The sequence below is a fragment of the Elephas maximus genome, chromosome 27 (genome assembly GCF_024166365.1).
Source record: "Elephas maximus indicus isolate mEleMax1 chromosome 27, mEleMax1 primary haplotype, whole genome shotgun sequence".
Classification (NCBI taxonomy): Eukaryota; Metazoa; Chordata; class Mammalia; order Proboscidea; family Elephantidae; genus Elephas; species Elephas maximus.
The window spans coordinates 24,685,490-24,708,804 of record NC_064845.1 but is presented as its reverse complement, the minus strand read 5'-3'; the positions used below and the strand labels follow the sequence as shown (position 1 = coordinate 24,708,804).

The 23,315-nt window shown below is 40.1% G+C and overlaps 1 long non-coding RNA gene across 1 annotated transcript in view; it reads left to right on the top strand.

Moving 5' to 3' along the window:
• LOC126068368 (uncharacterized) overlaps window positions 1-23,315 on the top strand; it is a 95,973-nt gene that overhangs the window by 51,345 nt on the left and 21,313 nt on the right. Inside the window, exon 4 of the long non-coding RNA XR_007515650.1 lies at window positions 15,950-16,188. This is a non-coding gene — a long non-coding RNA (uncharacterized LOC126068368). The remainder of the gene's footprint in view (window positions 1-15,949; window positions 16,189-23,315) is intronic.

The following is a 23,315-nucleotide window of genomic DNA, read 5'->3' as shown; positions in this document are numbered from 1 at the left end:
CTACTGAGCCTTCTTCTTTGTTTCCAACTTGCACATTCCAATCGCCAGTAATTATCAATGCATCTTGATTGCGTGTTTGATCAATTTTAGACTGCAGCAGCTGATAAAAATCTTCTATTTCTTCATCTTTGGTCCTAGCGGTTGGTGCATAAATTTGAATAAAAGTCATAGTAACTGATCTTTCTTGTAGGCGTATGGACATTACCCTATCACTGACAGCATTGTACTTCAGGACAGATCTCGAAACATTCTTTTTGACGATGAATGCAACACCATTTCTCTTCAAGTTGTCATTCTCAGCAAATTTTGCTGAAGATCATTCAAAAATGGCTGCAGCAGAATATCAGCAGGGAACTGCCAGAAATTCAGGCTGGTTTCAGAAGAGGAAGAGGAAACAGGGATATCATTGCTGATGTCAGAGGCATTGTGGCTGAAAGCAGAGAATACCAGAAGAATGTTTATCTGTGTATTATTGACTATGGAAAGCATTCGACTGTGTGGATCATAACAAATTGTGGATAACATTTCAAAGAATGGCAATTCCAGAACACTTAATTGTTATCATGAGGAACCTTTACATAGATCAAGAAGCTGTTGTTCGGACAGAACAAGGGGATACTGATTAGTTTTAAGTCAGTAAAGGTGTGCGTCAGTGTTGTATACTTTCACCATACCTATTCAGTCTGTATTCTGAGCAAATAATCTGAGAAGCTGGACTATATGAAGAAGAACAGGGCATCAGGATTGGAGGAAGACTCATGAACAACCTGCGTTATGCAGATGACACAACCTTGCTTGCTGAAAGTGAAGAGGACTTGAAGCACTTACTAACGAGGATCAAAGACCACAGCCTTCTGTATGGATTACACCTCAACATAAAGAAAACAAAAATGCTCACAACTGGACCAATGAGAAACATCATGATAAACGGAGAAAAGATTGAAGTTGTCAAGGATTTCATTTTACTTGGATCCACAATCCCCAGCCATGGAAGCACCAGTCAAGAAATCAAAAGACTCATTGCATTGGGCAAATCTGCTACAAAGGACCTCTTTAAAGCGTTTGAAGAGCAAAGATGTCACCTTGAAGACTAAGGTGTGCCTGTCCCAAGCCATGGTATCTTCAATTGCATCATATGCATGCAAAAGCTGCACAATGAATAAGGAAGACTGAAGAAGAATTGATGCCTTTGAATTGTGGTGTTGGCAAAGGATATTGAATATACCATGGACTGCCAAAAGAACAAACAAACCTGTCTTAGAAGAAATACAGCCAGAATGCTCCTTGGACGCAAGGATGGTGAGACTGCGTCTTACATACTTTGAACGTGTTGTCAGGAAGGATCAGTCCCTTAAGAAGGACATCATGCTAGGTAAAGTACAGGGTCAGTGGAAAAGAGGAAGATCTTCAACGAGGTGGATTGACACAGTGACTGCAACAGTGAGCTCAAGCATATCAACGATTGTAACGATGGCTCTGGACCGGGCAGTGTTTCGTTCTGTTGTGCATAGGGTTGCTATGGGACAGAACCGACTTGGCGGCACCTAATAACAACAACAACTACTACTCCTTCAATTAATAAAGCGGGTTGCCCTTAGATCTCCTCTCACCCATTGCATATTGTCTGGGGGCAATTTTAGCAGGAACTAAAAACCCCAAAACAGGTGGAATGGGACAGGTATGGAAGCTGGTAAGCTACAGACCTACAAGTTAGAGTTGCCAGATAAAATACAGGACTTTCAGATATATTTGAATTTCAGATAAACTACAAATAATTTTTTAGTGTAAGTATATTCCATGCAATATTTAGGCTGTACTAAAAAATTATTTGTTGTTTATCTGAAATTCAAATTGCAGTAAGACTCCTGTATTTTTAGTTGTTAAGTATGGCAATCCTCCTACAAGATCAAGCTCTCATACTCCTGTTACTGGGTGGAAACCCCAGGTTCTTACTGGTCATGACTCATATTGGCCAATAAATGAGAGACCAAGGTGGGAGAACAGGAAAGGCACCTTTATTCTGTTGTGCAAGGAAATGGAGTCAGCCAGAGCTGCTGCCACCGAGACTGCTTACCAGGGGCAGGCAGGCAAGTTACTTTTAAAGGGGTTTACAAGTAGGGAGTTCATTCAAGTTAAGTCAGCATCAGTCTTAATCGTACTACGCAGGTGCAATGAGGTTTATGTATAACCTCCAAGCAAAAGCAAGATTCAAATGCAAAGCTGTGGGATGGGGAGAGCCCAGCAAAGGAAAAGATTTTTCAATACAGCCCTGTAGGGGAGGAAGCTAGGGAAAGAACACAGCACTGTGGGGGCTCTGTCTCAATTCCATTCACCCTGGAACTTGTTATCATCTGTGATGGTCACCATGCTGTGAGACCAAGGAGCTTCATGCCCTTCCTGATGGTCATGGTGCTGCCATTAACCCTGCCCTCCCTGCTGCTCTCTGTCTCCACCCCAGGCCCAAAGCCTCTGTGCCACCAGCCCTAGGCAGCCACGTGGGCAGCGTTTTGCCAGATAAGATGCCACACACTCACCTGCGGACTCCTCTTCTTTCTCCCCAATGTGCTCAGTAGAACTTTGTCCCAACACTGGCCTCCTGGAGTGTGTGTCTCCAGGTCTTTAAGCATCATTGGTGTGGGAGTGTGTATAAGACTAGAGTGATAGACTGGTTTTGAGACTAAAGGAGGACTCTAGGTATGGGCTTAAATAAAAACAAACAAAAACAAGAAAATCCAGCACTCTGGGCAAAATATTTCTTCCTGAGCAGTCCAAGTTAAAGGGATTTAGTTTGCCCCTTGGTGAGCAGCATGGGAAGGCAGATGCGAATCTACCCCCATAGGAGTGAGTGCTGGGTGGTGCAAATGGTTAACAAGCTCTGCTGCTAAACTCAAAAGTTGGAGGTTAGAGTCCACCCAGAGGCACCTTGGAAGAAAGGCCTGGAGATCTACATCTGAAAAATAAGTGATTGAAAACCCTGTGAAGAACATTTCTACTTTAACACACATGGAGTCATCACGAGTTGGGGTAGATTCCATGGCAACCGGTACTAATAATACTTAGAATTTCTCCCAAAATTAACGTTTTGAGTATTATGGATCCTATTTTTTGATTAACAAAGCAGGTGAAGTCACAAGAAATAGTTCACTTGTTCATTGTGGAGCAGGAAAACAAAACTTAGGTCTCCAAGGTTTCTCATAAACCAGAAAAAACAGGTTCCATTACATCTTAATCTCTTCCTCTAATTTGCTCTTTATCCTGCTGTCTAACCACAGTATGGGTGAAACTGTTGCCTGCTGCTGGGAGAAAGCTACTGTCTTTGCCAGTTGTCTAAGTAGCGGAAATTTCCTGGATTCTTTGCTGAAGTTTCTCAGAGTGAGTGGACACACGCTGACTTTTTAAAACCTAGCTGCTACTAGGGGCCAAAAGAAGTGTAAGAAAAAATACTTATTTTCTGGGCCTCCAAGGCAGGCAAAAAATTCTTCTTAAGAAAAAGAAGGACAATGGCCAAAATGTCCATGTTGCTCTTCATAAATGTGCATCCTGGTTCTGAAACTTCAGGTTCCTAGGGCACAGGTGGGTTGATAAGACAGGGAGGATAGAAGGAACAAGACAGGATCTGGTCATCAGAACTGGGACCCAGTGTTGGACCAAGTGGTTCCTGCTGCCCAGCTAACCTCATCCCCCAGCTATTCTCCTTTCTTCTGTGCTCATTGTTCTCACTCAAGCTGTTTCATCCCTCCCCTCTGTGCCCATAGCCTTGCTGGCCCTTCTGCCCAGCTATCCCCACTCCATTCTCCTGGCTACTGCTTCCCATCATTTAACACTCAACAAGAGCAGTGTCTCTTCCAGGCAGCCCTCCACCCCAACCCTCCCAGGTTGTGTTAGGTGCCTTTCCAGTGTGTTTGCCCAGCAGTCTCTGCCTAGCTCCAACATTGCATGAATCACAACATATAATATTTGTCTGCTTTGGCCTCAGGCTCCTCTATAGTATCTGAACACCTTGAGGCCAGAGACCATGTCTTGTTCAACTCTGTACACCGGAGCGTAGCACAGTGCCTGGTCTGCATGAGGCAGGTGTGTGTCCAGTGGACGGCTGGTTGGGAAATGACTTTGATAGACTTGATAATGCACTCTAGCGTGGTGGCTGGAGAGCTGCATATCACTCATGTCCACCGGGAGCGTGTGAGGATAGTAACGAGGGCCCGTGTGCTATTTCCAAGATTTCTAAATGCCGCTTAAATATGACACATTTATCCAGGGTAAGAAAACTCCCTGATGAAAATGTCCATTTGCGTTGTTTCTGGCTGGAATTCTATAAGCCCTCTCAGATTACCCCAGTTTTTTCATGAGGAGCAGAGAATGTAATCGGCTGTTAATATATGTATATCCTTTTAAAGAAGTGTGCAAATTATCACATAAGTGCAGTTTTTGGAGACAGAAAGGTATGTAAAATCACCAGTAAACTGTACAGGATAAAAAATAAAATGTTTTCCTTAGTAGTGAAAGGGTTGAGAGCCAAATTTATGTCATCATTTATTCAAATACTTATTGATTGAGCACCACTTACATGCCGGGCACAGTTTTAGGAGCTTGAGATACAGTAGTGAACAAGACAGATGAGATCCCCTCCTCCTGGAGTTTACCTTCTATGGGGAGAAAGACATGGTAAACAAATAAACCAATAAACATATAAGGAACTATCTGATAATAAGAAATGCTCCCCATAGAATGGAGTCTCTGGGTGGTGCAAATGGATAAGGTGCTTAGCTGCTAACTGAAAGGCTGGTGGTTTGAGTTCAAGGCCTGGTGATCCACTTCCGAAACATCATCCATTGAAAACCCCATGGAGCACAGTTCTACTCTGATATACACGGGGTTGCTGTGAATCGGCATCGACTCAATGGCAACTGGTTGTACTCAGAGAATGAAAATTGAGGGATGTTCTAAAGGGTGACTGGGTGGCAGGAAAGGCCTCTATGAGAAGGTGACATTTAAGCTGGGTCATAAGTAACAAAAACTATTAGAAGAAAGAGCACTTGAAGAAGAGGGAATCATGCAAAGTGCCCCCGGGGCAGGAACAAATGAGGCATTTTCGTTGCATGTGTTTATTGACTTGTGACAGTCTGCACCACAAACTTGATGACCTAAAATCAGATTCTACTCAAGAATAGTGAATGGACTCTTAGGCTTATATATCTGGTAACAGCCTAAACCAGCTGGTAATAGGACATAAGTTATTCAAGGGCTACAGCAATCAAGACAGCGCAATCTCTTAGCCCATCTACGTATATTGAAAGAAAACAAAACACAATAAGACTCGGTGAGCAAATATAGAATAAATCACTACAATATCTTAGAGATGGCTCGGAGACAGCATTCGATATCAAATCACATAAAGAAGCAGACCATGATTGCTTCTAAAACTCCCCAAACTAAAGAATCAAAATCTTTCCCAAATGAAGATACAATACTGGGATTGCCAGATGCAGAATATAAAAAACTAATTTGCAGAATGCTTCAAGATATCAGGGATGATGTCAGAAATGAAATAAGGCAATCTACAGAAAAAGCCATCAAAAAGATTATTCAAGAGCATAGTGGAAAAATTAATAAGCTTCAAGAATCGATAGAGAGGCAGCATTCAGAAATCCAAAAGATTAACAGTAAGATTATAGAATTAGACAACTGAATAGGAAGTCAGAGGAGAAGACTCGAGCAATTGGAATGCAGAGCGGGGGATCTGGAGGACAAGGGAATTGACACCAATATAGCTGAAAAAAAATTAGATAAAAGAATTAAAAAAAAATGAAGAAACCCTAAGAATCATGTGGGACTCTATCAAGAAGAATAACTTGCATGTGATTGGAGTCTGAGAACAGGGAGGGATAACAGAATATACAGAGAGAATAGTTGAAGATCTGTTCACAGAAAAATTCCCTGACATCATGAAAGACGAAAGGATATCTATCCAAGATGCTCATAGAACCACCTATAAGATTGATCCAAAAAGAAAATCACCAAGACATATTATCATCAAACTTGCAAAAACCAAAGATAAAGAGAAAATTTTAAAAGCAGCCAGGGAGAAAAGAAAGGTCTCCTACAAAGGAGAATCAATAAGAATAAGTTCAGACTACTCAGCAGAAACCATGCAGTCAAGAAGGCAATGGGATGACATATATAGAGCACTGAAGGAGAAAAACTGCCAGCCAAGGATCCTTTATCCAGGAAAACTCTCTCTCTAATATGAAGATGAAATTAAAACATTTACAGATAAACACAAGCTTAGAGAATTTGCAAAAACCAAACCAAAGCTCCAAGAAATACTAAAGGAAATTGTTTGGTCAGAAAATCAATAACATCAGGTAACAACACAACACAAGTTCAAAGAACGGAACATCCTGATATCAACACAAATAGGGAAATCACAAAACAAATAGAGATTAATTTTAAAAAGAAAAAAACACTCAAAACAGGGAATCATTGAAGTCGTTATGTAAAAGATCACAATAATCAAAAAGAGGGACTAAATACAGGTGGCATAGAACTGCCATATGGAGAGGGATACAAGGCGATATAGGACGATACAAGTTAGGTTTTTACTTAGAAAAAAAGGGGTAAATATTAAGGTAACCACAAAGAGGTATAAGAACTCCATAACTCAAAATAAAAACCAAGAAAAACATAACAACTCAGCAAACATAAAGTCAACTACTATGAAAATGAGGAACACACAATTTACAAAGAAAAACGTCTCAGCAAGTGGAAAAATGAAATTGTAAACAACACACACAAAAAGGCATCAAAATGACAGCACTAAACACATAGTTATCTATAATTACGCTGCATGTAAATGGACTAAATGCACTAACAGAGACAGAGAGTCTCAGACTGGATAAAGAAACACGATCCGTCTATCTGCTGCCTACAAGAGGCACACCTTAGACTTAGAGACACAAACTAAACTTCGAAGAATGGAAAAAAATATATCAAGCAAAAAAGAGCAAGAGTAGCAATATTAATTTCTGACAAAATAGACTTTAAAGTTAAATCCACAACGAAGGATAAAGAAGGACACTACATAATGATTAAAGGGACAATAGACCAGGAAGATATAACCATATTATATATTTATGCACCTAATGACAGAGCTACAAGATACATAAACTTTAACAGAACTGAAAAGTGAGATAGACACCTCCACAATTACAGTAGGAGACTTCAACACACCACTTTCGGAGACGGACAGGACTTCCAGTAAGAAGCTCAATGAGACACGAAAGACCTAGTTGCTACAGTGAACCAACTTGACCTCATAGACTTATACAGAACACTCCGGCCAATAGCTGCAAAGTATCCTTTTTTTTCTAGCGCACATGGAACATTCTCTAGAATAGACCACATATTAGGTCATAAAACAAACCTTTGCAAAATCCAAAACATCGAAATACTACAAAGCATCTTCTCAGCCCACAAGGCCGTAAAAGTGGAAATCAATAACAGAAAATTAGGGAAAAGAAATCAAATACTTGGAAACTGAACAATACCCTGCTCAAAAAAGACTGGGTTATAGAAGACATTAAGGAGGGAATAAAGAAATTCATAGAATGCAACGAGAATGAAAACACTTCCTATCAAAACCTCTGGGAAACAGCAAAAGCTGTGCTCAGAGGTGAATTTATATCAATAAATGCACATATACATAAAGAAGAAAGAGCCAAAATCAGAGAACTGTCCCTACAACATGAACAAATAAAATGTGAGCAACAAAAGAATCCATCAGGCACCAGAAGAAAACAAATAATAAAAATTAGAGCTGAACTAAATGAATTAAAAAAAAAAAAATTTTTTTTTTAGAACAGAAAAACAACTGAGAGAATTAACAAAGCCAAAAGCTGGTTGTTTGAGAAAAATAACAAAATTGATAAACCATTGGCCAGACTGAATAAAGAAATACAGGAAAGGAAACAACCTGAATAAGAAACGAGATGGGCCACATCACAACAGACCCAAATGAAATTAAACGAATCATATCAGATTATTATGAAAAATTGTACTCTAACAAATTTGCAAACCTAGAAGAAATGAATGACTTCCTAGAAACACACTACGTACCTAAACTAACACAATCAGAAGTAGAACAACTAAATAGACCCATAACAAAAAAAGAGATTGAAAAGGTAGTCCAAAAACTCCCCAACAAAAAAAAAAAAAGCCCTGGCCCGGAGGGCTTTACTGCAGAGTTCTACCAAACTTTTAGAAAAGAGTTAACACCACTACTGCTAAAGGTATTTCAAAGCATAGAAAATGATGGAATACTACCTAACTCATTCTATGAAGCCACCATATCCCTGATACCAAAACCAGGTAAAGACATCACAAAAAAGAAAATTACAGACCTCTATCTCTCATGAACATAGATGCAAAAATCTTCAACAAAATTCTAACCAATACAATTCAACAACATATCAAAAAAATAATCCACCACGACTGAGTGAGATGTATACGAGGTATGCAAGGCTGGTTTAATATTAGAAAAACCATTAATGTAATCTACCATGTAAATAAAACAAAAGACAAAAACCACATGGTCTTACCAATTTATGCAGAAAAGGCATTTGACAAAGTCCAACACCCACTTATGATAAAAACTCTCAGCAAAATAGGAATAGAAGGAAAATTCCTCAACATAATAAAGGGCATCTATACAAAGCCAACAGCCAACATCACTCTAAATAGAGAGAGCCTGAAAGCATTTCCCTTGAGAACAGGAACCAGACAAGGATGCCCTTTATCACCGCTCTTATTCAACATTGTGTTAGAGGTCCTGGCCAGAGCAGTTAGGCTAGACAACGAAATAAAGAGCATCTGGGTTGGCAAGGAGGAAGTCAAATTATCTCTGTCTGCAGATGACATGATCTTCTACACAGAAAACCCTAAGGAATCCTCCAGAAAACTACTGAAACTAATAGAAGAGTTTGGCAGACTCTCAGGTTATAAGATAAACATACAAAAATCACTTGGATTACTCTACATCAACAAAAAGGACATCGAAGAGGAAATCACCAGATCAGTACCATTCACACTAGCCCCCAAGAAGATAAAATACTTAGGAATAAATCTTACCAAAGTTGTAAAAGACTTATACAAACAAAACTACAAAGTACTAGAACAAGAAACTAAAAAGGACCTACATAAGTGGAAAAACATACCTTGCTCATGGATAGGAAGACTTAACATAGTAAAAATGTCTATTCTACTAAAAGCCATCTATACATACAATGCACTTCCGATCCAAATTCCAATGTCATTTCTTAATGTGATGGAGAAACAAATCACCAACTTCATATGGAAGGGAAAGAAGCCTTGGATAAGTAAAGCATTACTGAAAAAGAAGAAGAAAGTGGGAGGCCTCACTCTACCTCATTTTAGAATGTATTATACAGCCACAGTAGTCGAAACAGCCTGGTACTGGTACAAGAACAGGCACATAGACCAATGGGACAGAATTGAGAACCCAGATATAAATCCATCTACATATGAGCAGCTGATATTTGACAAAGGCCCAGTGTCAGTTAATTGGGGAAAAGATAGTCTTTTTAACAAATGGTGCTGCCATAACTGGATATCCATTTGCAAAAAAATGAAACAGGACCTATACCTCACGCCATGCACAAAAACTAACTCCAAGTGAATCAAAGACCTAAACGTAAAGACCAAAACGATAAAGATCATGGAAGAAAAAATAGGGACAACCTTAGGAGCCCTAATACAAGGCATAAACAGAATACAAAACATTACCAAAAATGACAAAGAGAAACCAGATAACTGGGAGCTCCTAAAAATCAAACACCTATGCTCGTCTAAAGACTTCACCAAAAGAGTAAAAAGACCACCTACAGACTGGGAAAGAATTTTCAGCTATGACATCCCGACCAGCACCTGATCTCTAAAATCTATATGATTCCCTGTCAAAACTCAACCACAAAAAGACAAACAACCCAATCAAGAAGTGGGCAAAGGATATGAACACGCACTTCGCTAAAGAAGATATTCAGGCAGCTAACAGATACATGAGAAAATGCTCTCGATAATTATCCATTAGAGAAATGCAAATTCAAACTACGATGAGATTCCATCTCACTCCAACAAGGCTGGCATTAATCCAAAAAACACAACATAATGAATGTTGGAGAGGCTGCAGAGAGATTGGAACTCTTATACACTGCTGTTGGGAATGTAAAATGGTACAACCACTTTGGAAATGTATCTGGTGTTATTTTTAAAAGTTAGAAATAGAACTACCATAGAATCCAGAAATCCCACTCCTCGGAATATACCCTAGAGAAATAAGAGCCTTTACATGAACAGATATATGCATACCCATGTTTATTGCCGCTCTGTTTACAATAGCAAAAAGCTGGAAGCAACCAAGGTGTCCATCGACAGATGAATGGATAAATAAATTATGCTATATTCACACAATGGAATACTATGCATCAATAAAGAACAGTAATGAATCTGTTAAACATTTCATAACATAGAGGAACCTGGAAGGCATTATGCTCAGTGAAATTAGTCAGGGGCAAAAGGACAAATATTGTATAAGACACTATTATAAGATCTTGAGAAATAGTATAAACTGAGGACACATACTTTTGTGGTTATAGGAGGGGAGGGAGGGAGGGTGGGAGAGGGTTATTTACTGATTAATTAGTAGTTAAGGACTACTTTAAGTGAAGGGAAGGACAATACTCAATACAGGGAAGGTCAGCTCAACTGGACTGGACCAAAAGCAAAGAAGTGTCCAGGATAAACTGAATGCTTCGAAGGTCAGAGGAGCAAGGGCGGGGGTTTGGGGACTATGGCTTAAGGGGAGTTCTAAGTCAATTGGCAAAATAATTCTATTATGAAAACATTCTGCATCCCACTTTGAAATGTGGCATCTGGGGTCTTAAATGCTAACAAGCGGCCATCTAAAAAAAAAAATCAATTCTTCTCAACCCACCTGGATCAAAGGAGAATGAAGAACCCCAAAGTCACAGGATAACTATGAGCCCAAGAGACTGAAGGGGCCACATGAACCAGAGACTTATATCATCCTGAGACCAGAAGAACTAGATGGTGCCAGGCCACAACCGATGACTGCCCTGACAGGGAGCACAACAGAGAACCCCTGAGGGAGCAGGAGATCAGTGGGATGCAGACCCCAAATTCTCATAAAAAGACCATACTTAATGGTCTGACTGAGACTAGAGGAATCCCGACGGTCATGGTCCCGAAACCTTCTGTTGGCACAGGACAGGAACCATTCCCGAAGACAACTCATCAGACATGGAAGGGACTGGACAATGGGTTGGAGAGAGATGCTGACGAAGAGTGAGCTACTTGTATCAGGTGAACACTTGAGACTGTGTTGGCATCTGTCTGGAGGGGAGACAGGAGGGTAGGGAGGGTTAGAAACTGGCAAAATTGTCACGAAAGAAGAGACTGGAAGGAGGGAGTGGGCTGACTCATCAGGGGGAGAGTAAGTGGGAGCATGCAGTAAGGTGTATATAAGCTTATATGTGACAGGCTGACTTGATTTGTAAACTTTCACTTAAAGCACAATAAAAATTATTTAAAAAAAATAGAATGATCTAGCGTATTCTCTTTTATGTCTAGCCTCTTTCGCTCAACTTTACATGTATGAGATTCACCCACATTGTTGCATGTAATTGTGGTTTGTATTGTCGTTGCTGTATAGTGTTCCATTTTCTGAATTCACCAAACTTTTTTATTCATTGTATTGTTGGACATTCAGGCTGTTTCTAGTTTGGGGTTATTATAATTAATGCAGCTGGAAACATCTCTGTACATTTTGGGGGGATGCAGTTCACATGTCTGTGGGAATAATGTAGGAATGGAATTGCTGGGTCACATAGTGTGTGTCTGGGAGCCCTGGTGGCACAATGGTTAAGAGCTTGGCTGCTAGCCAAAGAGTCAGCAGTTTGAATCCACCAGCTGCTCCTTGGAAACCCTACGGGGCAGTTCTACTCTGTCCTGTAGGATCACTATGAGTTGGAATTGACTCCATGGCAATGGGTTTGGTTAGTTTAGTGTGTGTCTTTGTTTAGCTGTAGTAGATACTGACAAACAATTTTCCAAAACAGGAGGCCCATTCTTAACCTAACAGTAAACGTCCCTACTCCCATTCTGGAGTCCTGGTGGCATAGTGCTTAAAGAACACAGGCTGCTAACCAAAACGGCGGCAGTTCAAATCCGCCAGCTGCTCCTTGGAAACCCTACGGGGCAGTTCTACCCTGTCATATAGATTCACTATGAGTTGGAGTTGACTCGATGACACACAAGAGCAACAAAACTTCATCGTATCCTTTCTTTGAGTTGTGAAGAATCTCAAACATGACATTATTTCTCATGGGCAAGATTTACAAATCTCTACGAAAATATCAGCGATAAGATTTCAAAATAAATAAATGTTTCTAGGAAATCCTCAGGAGTGGCTGACTGAAAAGCAAAGAATCTGAATGGCAGCTAGAAAGCCAAGATGCTAAGACATTTTTCTTTGTGGCAGAAAGGGCTGGGGGCGTTTTGCAAACACCCCTGCCAACCAGGCTTGCTGATCATCCCAGGGCTAATAACAACCCTTGGGCAACCAAGGGGGGCGGGCCCTGCACAGTGATTCGAATTGAGCCATCCCAGGGCTTTTGACTAATTATAAACACAAAGAGCATTTAAAGGCTATGATTTAAAAAAAGAAAAACACTTCAGGGTGCTTGTGAGTGCCCAGCTGGGGGGCAGGGGTACCAGCGAAAATCTCCTGCCACTGACTAAATCACATGAAGCCCCCCTTCATGTACCCATCCTCCCTTGCATGCACTGAGGAAGGGCTTCGTCTGTGTCCTGCAGAAGTTGCGGGGAACGGGGTCAGTCATTTCCACTGTGGGGGCCCTCATGTGATAAACCTCCTATTCTCCTGCTCTCACAAAGCATGGATGAGCAGACTGGGGTGATCCAGGCTTCTGGAGGGAGGCTGTTGTATGTGCAAGCTTTGATCCCCATTAGCTACAAACTGCAAATAATCCATAAGGTCTGCAAATCAGGCTCCAATTAATAGCGCTTATTAATATATATATATATATACATATATATATATATATTTTATTAACATGTCCTGTCCTGGAACCTGCCAGGAGAAGCTGCGAATGTTTGCCAGGGAGGAAAGGCACACTTGTGCACCTCACTGCAAAAGCTTGTCTGCTCAGGTGAAAAATCCTGGGCTCACTGGGAGGTAAGAAAGAAGCTGACACTGAAAGGCTGCTTTGGTGCCCCCAGGTCATCTGGAAAAGTGTCCACACAGTTCAGGTTTGAGGGATGATTTGCTGTGAGGTGGAGAAATGGGACAGGAATGCATTTCCCTGCCTCCCCTGCCTTGGGGCCCTGCCTGGCCTGGGCCCTAATGAGTTCTCAGTGCACAGCCTCTGAGAAGAGACAGGCAACCTAAGGCCGGAAAAAACTGGCAGAGGCTGGCTCTGAGGGGAGGACTGATGGTGAAAAGTTGATTGCATTAATAGCCTTGCTTACTCCCTAGAGCTATAACCCAACCTAAGCTGTAACCCCGCCCATTGCTGTTGAGTCAATTCCAACTGATAGCGACCCTATAGCACAGAGTAGAGCTGCCTCATAGTGTTCCCAAGGAGTGACTGGTGGATTTGAACTGCAGAACTTTTAATTAGCAGCTGATCTGTTAACTGCTTTGCCACCAGGGCTCCACTCCCTAGAATAGGGGCAGGGCGAGGGCAGTTAATTTTACTTGATTCATGGACCCCCTCTGGCATTCTAGTGGAGCCCGTGGACCCCTTTTCAAATTAAAAATTTTAAGTACATAAAACATAATGTATAATATTATATTAAAATACAGCTTTCAAAATATTTGAAGTATTATAATATGGTAGTAAATGTGGTTGAAATATGAAGATCTAGTAACAGATTGATGACTGCAATAATTTTGAAATAATGATGCTCATAAGCAGTACTTCCAGATATCTGCAATAACTGTAACCTTGTATGAGAATATCTGTGATTTCTGTGGGTGACAGTTACAATTCCTGCTAACACTCCTGTGATTTGTTACCTACATTCATTACGGAAGGTAATGCAAAATTTCAGTTAGAGGTTAGTGCGAATACGATTTTTGTCTTCCAAGTTTATAAACCTTGGAGGCAGTTCTACTCTGTCCTGTACGGCTGTTATGAGTCAGAATCGACTCGACGGCACACAACAACAAGAAGCCCTTGTTTAGTATCGTTTACCGATGGCATAAACTGGATTTAAAAATATACATCCAAGGTTATTAATAAACATTTCCCTAGCTTCAAAAGACTTATACAACCATTAAAAATGATTCTTATGAAAAATTATTCTTAAGGGCATTGACATAAAAAATATTTTAATGGCTCTTTACAATAGTTGAGTTGAGATATGAAGAGATATTCATCCTTCTAGTCATTCTTCTATTTATGTATTAAGAGCGTTCTGGGTTGGAACCAGCTTGATGGCAGCGGGTTTGGTTTGTTTTTTTTTTTTTTAACGCAGAAATTAGGGACGAAACCTTCCACCGTAATTATAACAAGTTTAGCTGGTGGCAGACAGCTAACAGCTCCCCAAAGATTTGTTCTTTCCTTCCATAGAGTAGAGTTGTCCCTGGGAAGTTGCTGCCAAGCCAAGGACTGTATGTCCTACCCCTTCGTTTAGGTGGAGGTGATAAGATGAGCTCTCAGGAGTGGCATGTGAGCATAAACGATGGATGCCTCTTTCAGGCCAAGGCTTTGAAGAAGCAGACGTGCCTTCCTCACCCTCTTTTCATCTGTCTGCCAGTTGAATATTGAAGAAGTCAGCCTGGGTACCGGAATGACTCACAGAACAAAGTGCCCCCCAGTCCCCTTCCACAGTTTTTAAGACCCATTTTGGACACCACAGGATTGCGTGATAAGCTTCTATTGTGCTAAACTCTTGAGATTTTGGGGTTTGTCTGTTACAGCATGTTTTTTTCCTTAACTAATATGAGAGGCATCAGTTAGGGATTTTGCATGGGGGCCCTTCTTTCCCTACCCATCATGGATGGTATGGCAGGTATTGCAAACTTACTCACTCAACTCCATTCCAACCCCTTTGTAGTGGGAAAGCTAAAGGGGAGGAAGTCAAAGATATTTCCTCATTTCCCAGACACCCATTTATAGTTCAGGCTTCACATGAGATATACATTGTTCCATGGGTGTACTTGTGTGTGAGTTAGGAGGCAGAAATGAACATAATGAGGTAGAGGTCATGCTCCTACTATTTCTACTGTTTCTTCTATCAACCATGTTTGTGAGGCTACAAATATAGGAACTTATTTTTTCACCTAACAATAAGTTTGAAGGAAGTCAGATACTGGTGTTGCTTCATGAGTTCAGCAGTGTCAGGGTCAGCATCTGTGCAATTCTTTTGGATGTTCCCTCGTGGTTGCAAGGCCATTGCTGCAGCTCCACCCATCACATCTGTATTTCAGGCAGGGAAAAAAAACAAGTAGAAACGGGGAACAGCAATGCCAACTGCTTCTTTTTATCAGAAAGGCAAAAGCTTTCCCAGAAGCCTTCACAACAACTTACCTCTAGGTCTCACTGTCCAAAACTGGGTACATTGCCACCTGAACAAAATTAGGGTTCTGTTGGCATGCAAGAGGGAAGGATACCTATAAAAACCTATAGGGTACCCTAAAACACAGAAGTCATGGTCACTGTTCTCAAGGACCTGGTAATGGCTTTGTAGAAACAAAATATATGCATGTACATTTGAATAATAATACCAGAGTTAACAAAAGCTATAAGACAATAATTTAAGTTACAAGGAAGACATTTTAGAGGAGATGGGAATTGTAGGGGTCTAATCTATCCCACCTCATTTTCAGGAGGGCTGGTGTGAAGAACCATGCATCTCAGCTGAACTCTGTGGGTAGCCTCTTGCTTGCCCATGGTGCCATGCTAGCATCACCTGCCAGAGAAAACCAGTGTTCTGAGCGAGCATCCAGATGAAGTGCCCTTGGCAGGATTGATGAGCAGGAAGTGGTGAACTTGACCTGGTCCTGGGAGGATGAGAAGATACTACAGGGACCGAGGAAAGGGTCCTGAACACAACTCCAGAAGTTTTGTGAGTAGAGCGTTTCCCTGGATGCCAGAAACACTAAGGCTGGCCACCTGCCTGTAATTAACCCAAATCTCCTTAGTCACCCAGAGAGTAAGGGGCTTTCACCCTGGAATTACTGGCAATTGCCTTTTTTTTTTTTTAATAATTTTTATTGTGCTTTAAGTGAAAGTTTACAAATCCAGTCACTCTCTCACACAAAAACCCATATACACCTTGCTACACACTCCCAATTACTCCCCCTAATGAGAGAGCCTGCTCTCTCCCTCCACTCTCTCTTTTCGTGTCTTTTTCGCCAGCTTCTAACCCCCTCCACCCTCTCATCTCCCCTCCAGGCAAGAGTTGCCAACGTAGTCTCAAGTGTCCACCTGATCCAAGGAGCTCACTCCTCACCAGCATCCCTCTCCAAACCACTGTCCAGTCCAATCCATGTCTGACAAGTTGGCTTCGGGAATGGTTCCTGTCATGGGCCAGCAGAAGGTCTGGGAGCCATGACCACCAGGATCCTTGCAGTCTCAGTCAGACCATTAAGTCTGGTCTTACGAGAATTTGGGGTCTGCATCCCACTGCTCTCCTGCTCCCTCAGGGGTTCTCTGTTGTGTTCCCTGTCAGGGCAGTCATCGGTTGTAGCCAGGTACCATCTAGTTCTTCTCGTCTTAGTATGATGTAGTCGCTGGTTCATGTGGCCGTTTTTATCTTTTGGGCTCGTAATCACCTTGTGTCCTTGGTAATCTTCATTCTGCTTTGATCCAGGTGGGTTGAGACCAATGGATGCATCTTAGATAAGCTGCTTGCTGGTGTTTAAGACCCCAGACGCCACTCTTCAAATTGGGATGCAGAATGTTTTCTTAATAGATTTTATTATGCCAGTTGACTTAGATGTCCCCTGAAGCCATGGTCCCCAGACACCTGCTTCTGTTACGCTGGCCTTCAAAGCATTCAGTTTATTCAGGAAACTTCTTTCCTTTTGGTTTAGTCCAATTGTGCTGACCTCCCCTGTATTGTGTGCTGTCTTTCGCTTCACCTAAAGTAGTTCTTATCTACTATCTAATTAGTGAATACCCCTCACCCACCCCCCTTCCTCCCCCCTCTCATAACCACAAAAGAATGTTTTCTTCTCAGTTTAGACTATTTCTCAAGTTCTTTTAATAGTGGTCTTATACAATATTTGTCCTTTTGCAACTGACTACGTTCACCCAGCATAATGCCTTCTGGGGTTACTGGGGCCGGAATGCTTTCCAGGTTCCTCCACGTTATGAAATGTTTCACAGATTCTTCACTGTTCTTTATCGATGCGTAGTATTCCATTGTGTGAATATACCATAATTTATTTATCCATTCATCTGTTGATGGGCACCTTGGTTGCTTCCATGTTTTTGCTATTGTAAACAGTGCTGCAATAAACGTGGATGTGCGTATATCTGTTTGTGTAAAGGCTCTTCTTTCTCTAGGATATATTCTGAGGAGTGGGATTTCCGGGTTGTATGGTAGTTCTATTTCTAACTTTTTAAGGAAACGCCAGATAGATTTCCAAAGTGGTTGTACCATTTTACATTCCCACCATCAGTGTATAGGTGTTCGGATCTCTCCACAGCCACTCCAACATTTATTATTTTGTGTTTTTTGGATTAATGCCAGCCTTGTTGGAGTGAGATGGAATCTCATCGCACTTTTAATTTGCATTTCTCTAATGGATAATGATCAAGAGCATTTTCTCATGTATCTGTTAGCTGCCTGAATATCTTCTTTAGTGAAGTGTGTGCTCATATTCTTTTCCAAATTTTTAATTGGGTTGCCTTTTTGTGGTTGAGTTTTAGCAGAATCGTATAGATTTTAGAGATCAGGCACTGGTCGGATATGTCATAGCTGAAAATTCTTTCCCAGTCTGTAGGTGGTCTTTTTACTCTTTTGGTGAAGTCTTTAGATGAGCATAGGTGTTTGATTTTTAGGAGCTCCCAGTTATCTGGTTTCCCTTTATCATTTTTAGTAATGTTTTATATTCTGTTGATGCCTCGTATTAGGGCTCCTAAGATTGTCCCTATTTCTTCTTCCATGGTCTTTATCGTTTTAGTCTTTATGTTTAGGTCTTTGATCCACTTGGAGTTAGTTTTTGTGCATGGCGTGAGGTATGGGTCCTGTTTCATTTTTTTTGCAAATGGATATCCAGTTATGCCAGCACCATTTGTTAAAAAGACTATCTTTTCCCCAATTAACTCACACTGGACCTTTGTCAAATATCATCTGCTCATATGTGGATGGATTTATATCTGGGTTCTCAATTCTGTTCCATTGGTCTATGTGCCTGTTGTTGTACCAGTACCAGGCTGTTTTGACTACTGTGGCTGTATAATACGTTCTAAAATCAGGTAGAGTGAGGCCTCCCACTTTCTTCTTCTTTTTCAGTAATGCTTTACTTATCCGGGACTTCTTTCCCTTCCATATGAAGTTGGTGTTTTGTTTCTCCATCACATTAAGAAATGTCATTGGAATTTGGATCAGAAGTGCATTGTATTTATAGAACTCTTTTGGTAGAAGATACATTTTTGCTATGTTGAATCTTCCTATCCATGAACGAGGTATGTTTTTCCACTTATGTAGGTCCCTGTTAGTTTCTTGCACTAGTAGTTTCTAGTTTTCCTTGTATAGGTCTTTTACATCTTTGGTAAGATTTATTCCTAAGTGTTTTATCTTCTTGGGGGCTAGTGTGAATGGTACTGATTTGGTGATTTCCTCTTCGATGTTCTTTTTGTTGATGTAGAGGAATCCAAGTGATTTTTGTATGTTTATCTTGTAACCTGAAATTCTGCCGAACTCTTCTCTTAGTTTCAGTAGTTTTCTGGAGGATTCCTTAGGGTTTTCAATGTATAAGATCATGTCATCTGCAAGTAGAGATAATTTTACTTCTTCCTTGCCAGTCCGGATGCCCTTTATTTCTTTGTCTAGCCTAATTGCTCTGGCTAAGACCTCCAGCACAATGTTGAATAAGAGCTGTGATAAAGGGCATCCTTGTCTGGTTCCCGTTCTCCAGGGAAATGCTTTCAGGCTCTCTCCATTTAGAGTGATGTTGGCTGTTGGCTTTGTATAAATGCCCTTAATTATATTGAGGTATTTTCCTTCAATTCTTATTTTGCGGAGATTTTTTTATCATGAATGGGTGTTGGAATTTGTCAAATGCCTTCTCTGCATCAATTGATAAGATCATGTGGTCTTTTGTTTTATTTATATGGTGGATTACATTAATGGTTTTCCTAATATTGAACCAACCTTACATACCTGGTATAAATCGCACTGGGTCATGATGGATTATTTTTTTGATATGTTGTTGAATTGTGTTGGCGAGAATTTTGTTGAAGATTTTTGCATCTATGTTCATGAGGGATATAGGTCTGTAATTTTCTTTTTTTGTGGTGTCTTTACCTGGTTTGGGTATCAGGGATATGGTGGCTTCATAGAATGAGTTAGGTAGTATTCCGTCCTTTTCTATGCTCTGAAATACCATTAGTAGTAGTGGTGTTAACTCTTCTCTGAAAGTTTGGTAGAACTCTGCAGTGAAGCCGTCCGGGCCAGGGATTTTTTTGTTGTTGTTGTTGTTGTTGTTCGGAGTTTTTCGATTACAGTTTCAATCTCTTTTTGTTATGGGTCTATTTAGTTGTTCTACTTCTGATTGTGTTAGTTTAGGTACGTAGTGTGTTTCTAGGAAGTCATTCATTTCTGCTAGGTTTGCAAATTTGTTAGAGTACAATTTTTCTTAATAATCTGATATAATCCTTTTAATTTCAGTTGGGTCTGTTGTGATATGCCCCATCTCATTTCTTATTCAGATTATTTGTTTTCTTTCCTGTATTTCTTTATTCAGTCTGGCCAATGGTTTATCAATTTTGTTAATTTTTTCAAAGAACCAGCTTTTGGCTTTGTTAATTCTTTCAGTTGTTTTTCTGTTTTGTAATTCATTTAGTTCAGCTCTACTTTTATTATTTGTTCTCTTCTGGTGCCTGATGGGTTCTTTTGTTGCTCGCTTTTTGTTTGTTTAAGTTGTAGGGACAGTTCTCTGATTTTGGCTCTTTCTTCTTTATGTGTGCATTTATTGATATAAATTGACCTCTGAGCACTGCTTTTGCTGTGTCCCAGAGGTTTTGATAGGAAGTGTTTTCATTCTCATTGCACTCTATGAATTTCTTTATTCTCTCCTTAATGTCTTCTGCAACTCAGTCTTTTCTGAGCAGGGTATTGTTCAGTTTCCAAGTATTTGATTTCTTTTCCCTGATTTTTCTGTTGATTTCTACTTTTATGGCCTTGTGGTCTGAGAAGATGCTTTGTAATATTTCGATGTTTTGGGTTCTGCAAAGGTTTGTTTTATGACCTAATATGTGATCTATTCTAGAGAATGTTCCATGTGCACTAGAAAAAGAAGTATACTTTGCAGGTATTGGCTGGAGTGTTCTGTATAAGTCTATGAGTTCAAGTTGGTTGATTGTAGCAGTTAGATCTTCCATGTCTCTATTGAGCTTCTTATTGGAGGTCCTGTCCTTCTCTAAAAGTGGTGTGTTGAAGTCTCCTACTATAATTGTGGAGGTGTCTATCTCACTTTTCAGTTCTGTTAAAGTTTGTTTTATGTATCTTGCAGCCCTGTCATTAGGTGCATACAGATTTAATATAGTTATATCTTCCTGGTCAATTGTCCCTTTTATCATTATGTAGTGTCCTTCTTTATCCTTTGTGGCGGATTTAACTTTAAAGTCTATTTTGTCAGATATTTATAGTGCGATTCCTTCTCTTTTTTGCTTGTTGTTTGCTTGATATATTTTTTTCCATCGTTTGAGTTTTAGTTTGTTTGTGTCTCTAAGTCTAAGATGTGTCTCTTGTAGGCAGTATATAGACAGATCATGTTTCTTTATCCAGTCTGAGACTCTCTGTCTCTTTATTGGGGCATTTATTCCATTTACATTCAGTGTAATTATAGATAAGTATGAGTTTAGTGCTGTCATTTTGATGCTTTTCTGTGTATGTTTTTGCCCGTTTCATTTTTCCACTTACTTTTTTGTGCTGAGACATTTTTCTTTGTAAATTGTGTGTTCCTCATTTTCAGAGTAGTTGAGTTTATGTTTGCTGAGTCGTTATGTTTTTCTTGGTTTTTATTTTGAGTTATGGAATTGTTAGACCTCTTTGTGGTTACCTTAATATTTACCCCTATTTTTCTAAGTAAAAACCTAACTTGTATCGTCCTATGTCATCTTTTTTTCCTCTCCATATGGAAGGTGTATGCCTCCTGTGTTTAGTCCCTCTTTTTGGTTATTGGAATCTTTTACATAATGACTTCAGTGGTTTCTGTTTTGAGCATTTTTTTCTTTTTAAGATTAATCATTTTGTTTTTGTGATTTCCCTATTTGACTTGATATCAGGATGTTCTGTTCTGTGACCTTGTGTCATGCTGGTATCTGATATTATAGATTTTCTGACCAAGGAATTTCCTTTAGTAATTTTTGTAGCTTTGGTTTGGTTTTTGCAAATTCTCTAAGCTTGTGTGTATCTGTAAATGTTTTAATTTCGCCTTCATATTTCAGAGAGTTTTGCTGGATATATGATCCTTGGCTGGCAGTTTTTCTCCTTCAGTGCTCTATATATGTCACCCCATTGCCTTCTTGACTGCATGGTTTCTGCTGAGTAGTCTGAACTTATTGATTCTCCTTTGTAAGTGACTTTTCTTTTATCCCTGACTACTTTTAAAATTTTCTCTTTATCTTTGGTTTTCGCAAGTTTGATGATAATATGCCCTGGTGATTTTTTTTTTTTGGATCAATCTTAAATGGGGTTCGATGAGCATCTTGGATAGATATCCTTTCGTCTTTCATGATGTCAGGGAAGTTTTCTGGCAACAGATCTTCAGCTATTCTCTCTGTATTTTCTGTTATCCCTCCCTGTTCTGGAACTTCAATCACATGCAAGGTATTCTTCTTGATAGAGTCCCACATGATTCTTAGGGTTTCTTCATTTTTTTTTAATTCTTTTATCTAATTTTTCTTTAACTATATTTGTGTAAATTGCCTTCTCCTCCAACTCCCGACTCTGCATTCCAATTCCTCGATTCTGCTCCTCTTACTTCCTATTGAGTTGTCTAATTCTGTAATTTTATTGTTAATCTTTTGGATTTCAGAATGCTGTGTCTCTATGGATCCTTGCAGCTTATTGATTTTTCCACTATGTTCTTGAATAATCTTTTTGATTTCTTCAACTGCTTTATCAGTGTGTTCCTTGGCTTTTTCTGTACATTGCCTTATTTCATTTCTGAGATCATCCCTGATATCTTGAAGCATTCTGTAAATTAGTTTTTTATATTCTGCATCTGGCAATTCCAGGATTTTATCTTCGTTTGGGAAAGATTTTGATTCTTTAATTTGGGGATTTGTAGAAGCAATCATGGTCTGCTTCTTTATGTGATTTGATATCGACTTTCTGTCTCTGAGCCATCTGTAAGATATTGTAATGATTTATTTTATATTTGCTTACTGAGCCTTAGCTTGTTTTTCTTTGTTTCAGCATACCCAGATGGGCTAGTAGATTGCGCTGTCTTGATTGTTGTAGCCTTTGAATCAGTTAAGTCCTATTACTAGCTGGTTTGGTCTGTTACCAGATATATAAGCCTAAGAGTCCATTCACTATTCTTAAATAGAATCAGCTTAGGTGTTCTGATCTTCGGTCATGAAATGTGTGGTGTAGACTGTCACCTATTAACTTAGAGGAGTAGTGGTGATAGTTGTGTGCACCAGATTCTAGTAGCGGCAAGGGCTCGCACTCCAAGGAGGGCAGGATGCTGACAGCCTTCCCCCAAGTGCTAGTGAGGTAGGTGCATCTCTATTCCTAAAGCACTTTGGTGGGTGGGCTCTGGAGCTGTACCTTAGGCATCCAATGCTTGTACCTCTAAAGATTGGCAGGCGTCAGTATCCTCAGACCCCTTTGGCAGGTGGCTAGGTGGTTTGGGTGGAGCTTCAGCCCTCAGCTCCCTGCTGTGGATCAGTGTGGGCTCTGTTTGATAGGTGAGATATCAGACCTGGAAAACTTGTCTTTCCAGTGCTCTACTAAAACAATTACAGTCAGATCTCTTTCAGAATTGCCTTTGCATTATAATAGCCACCTTG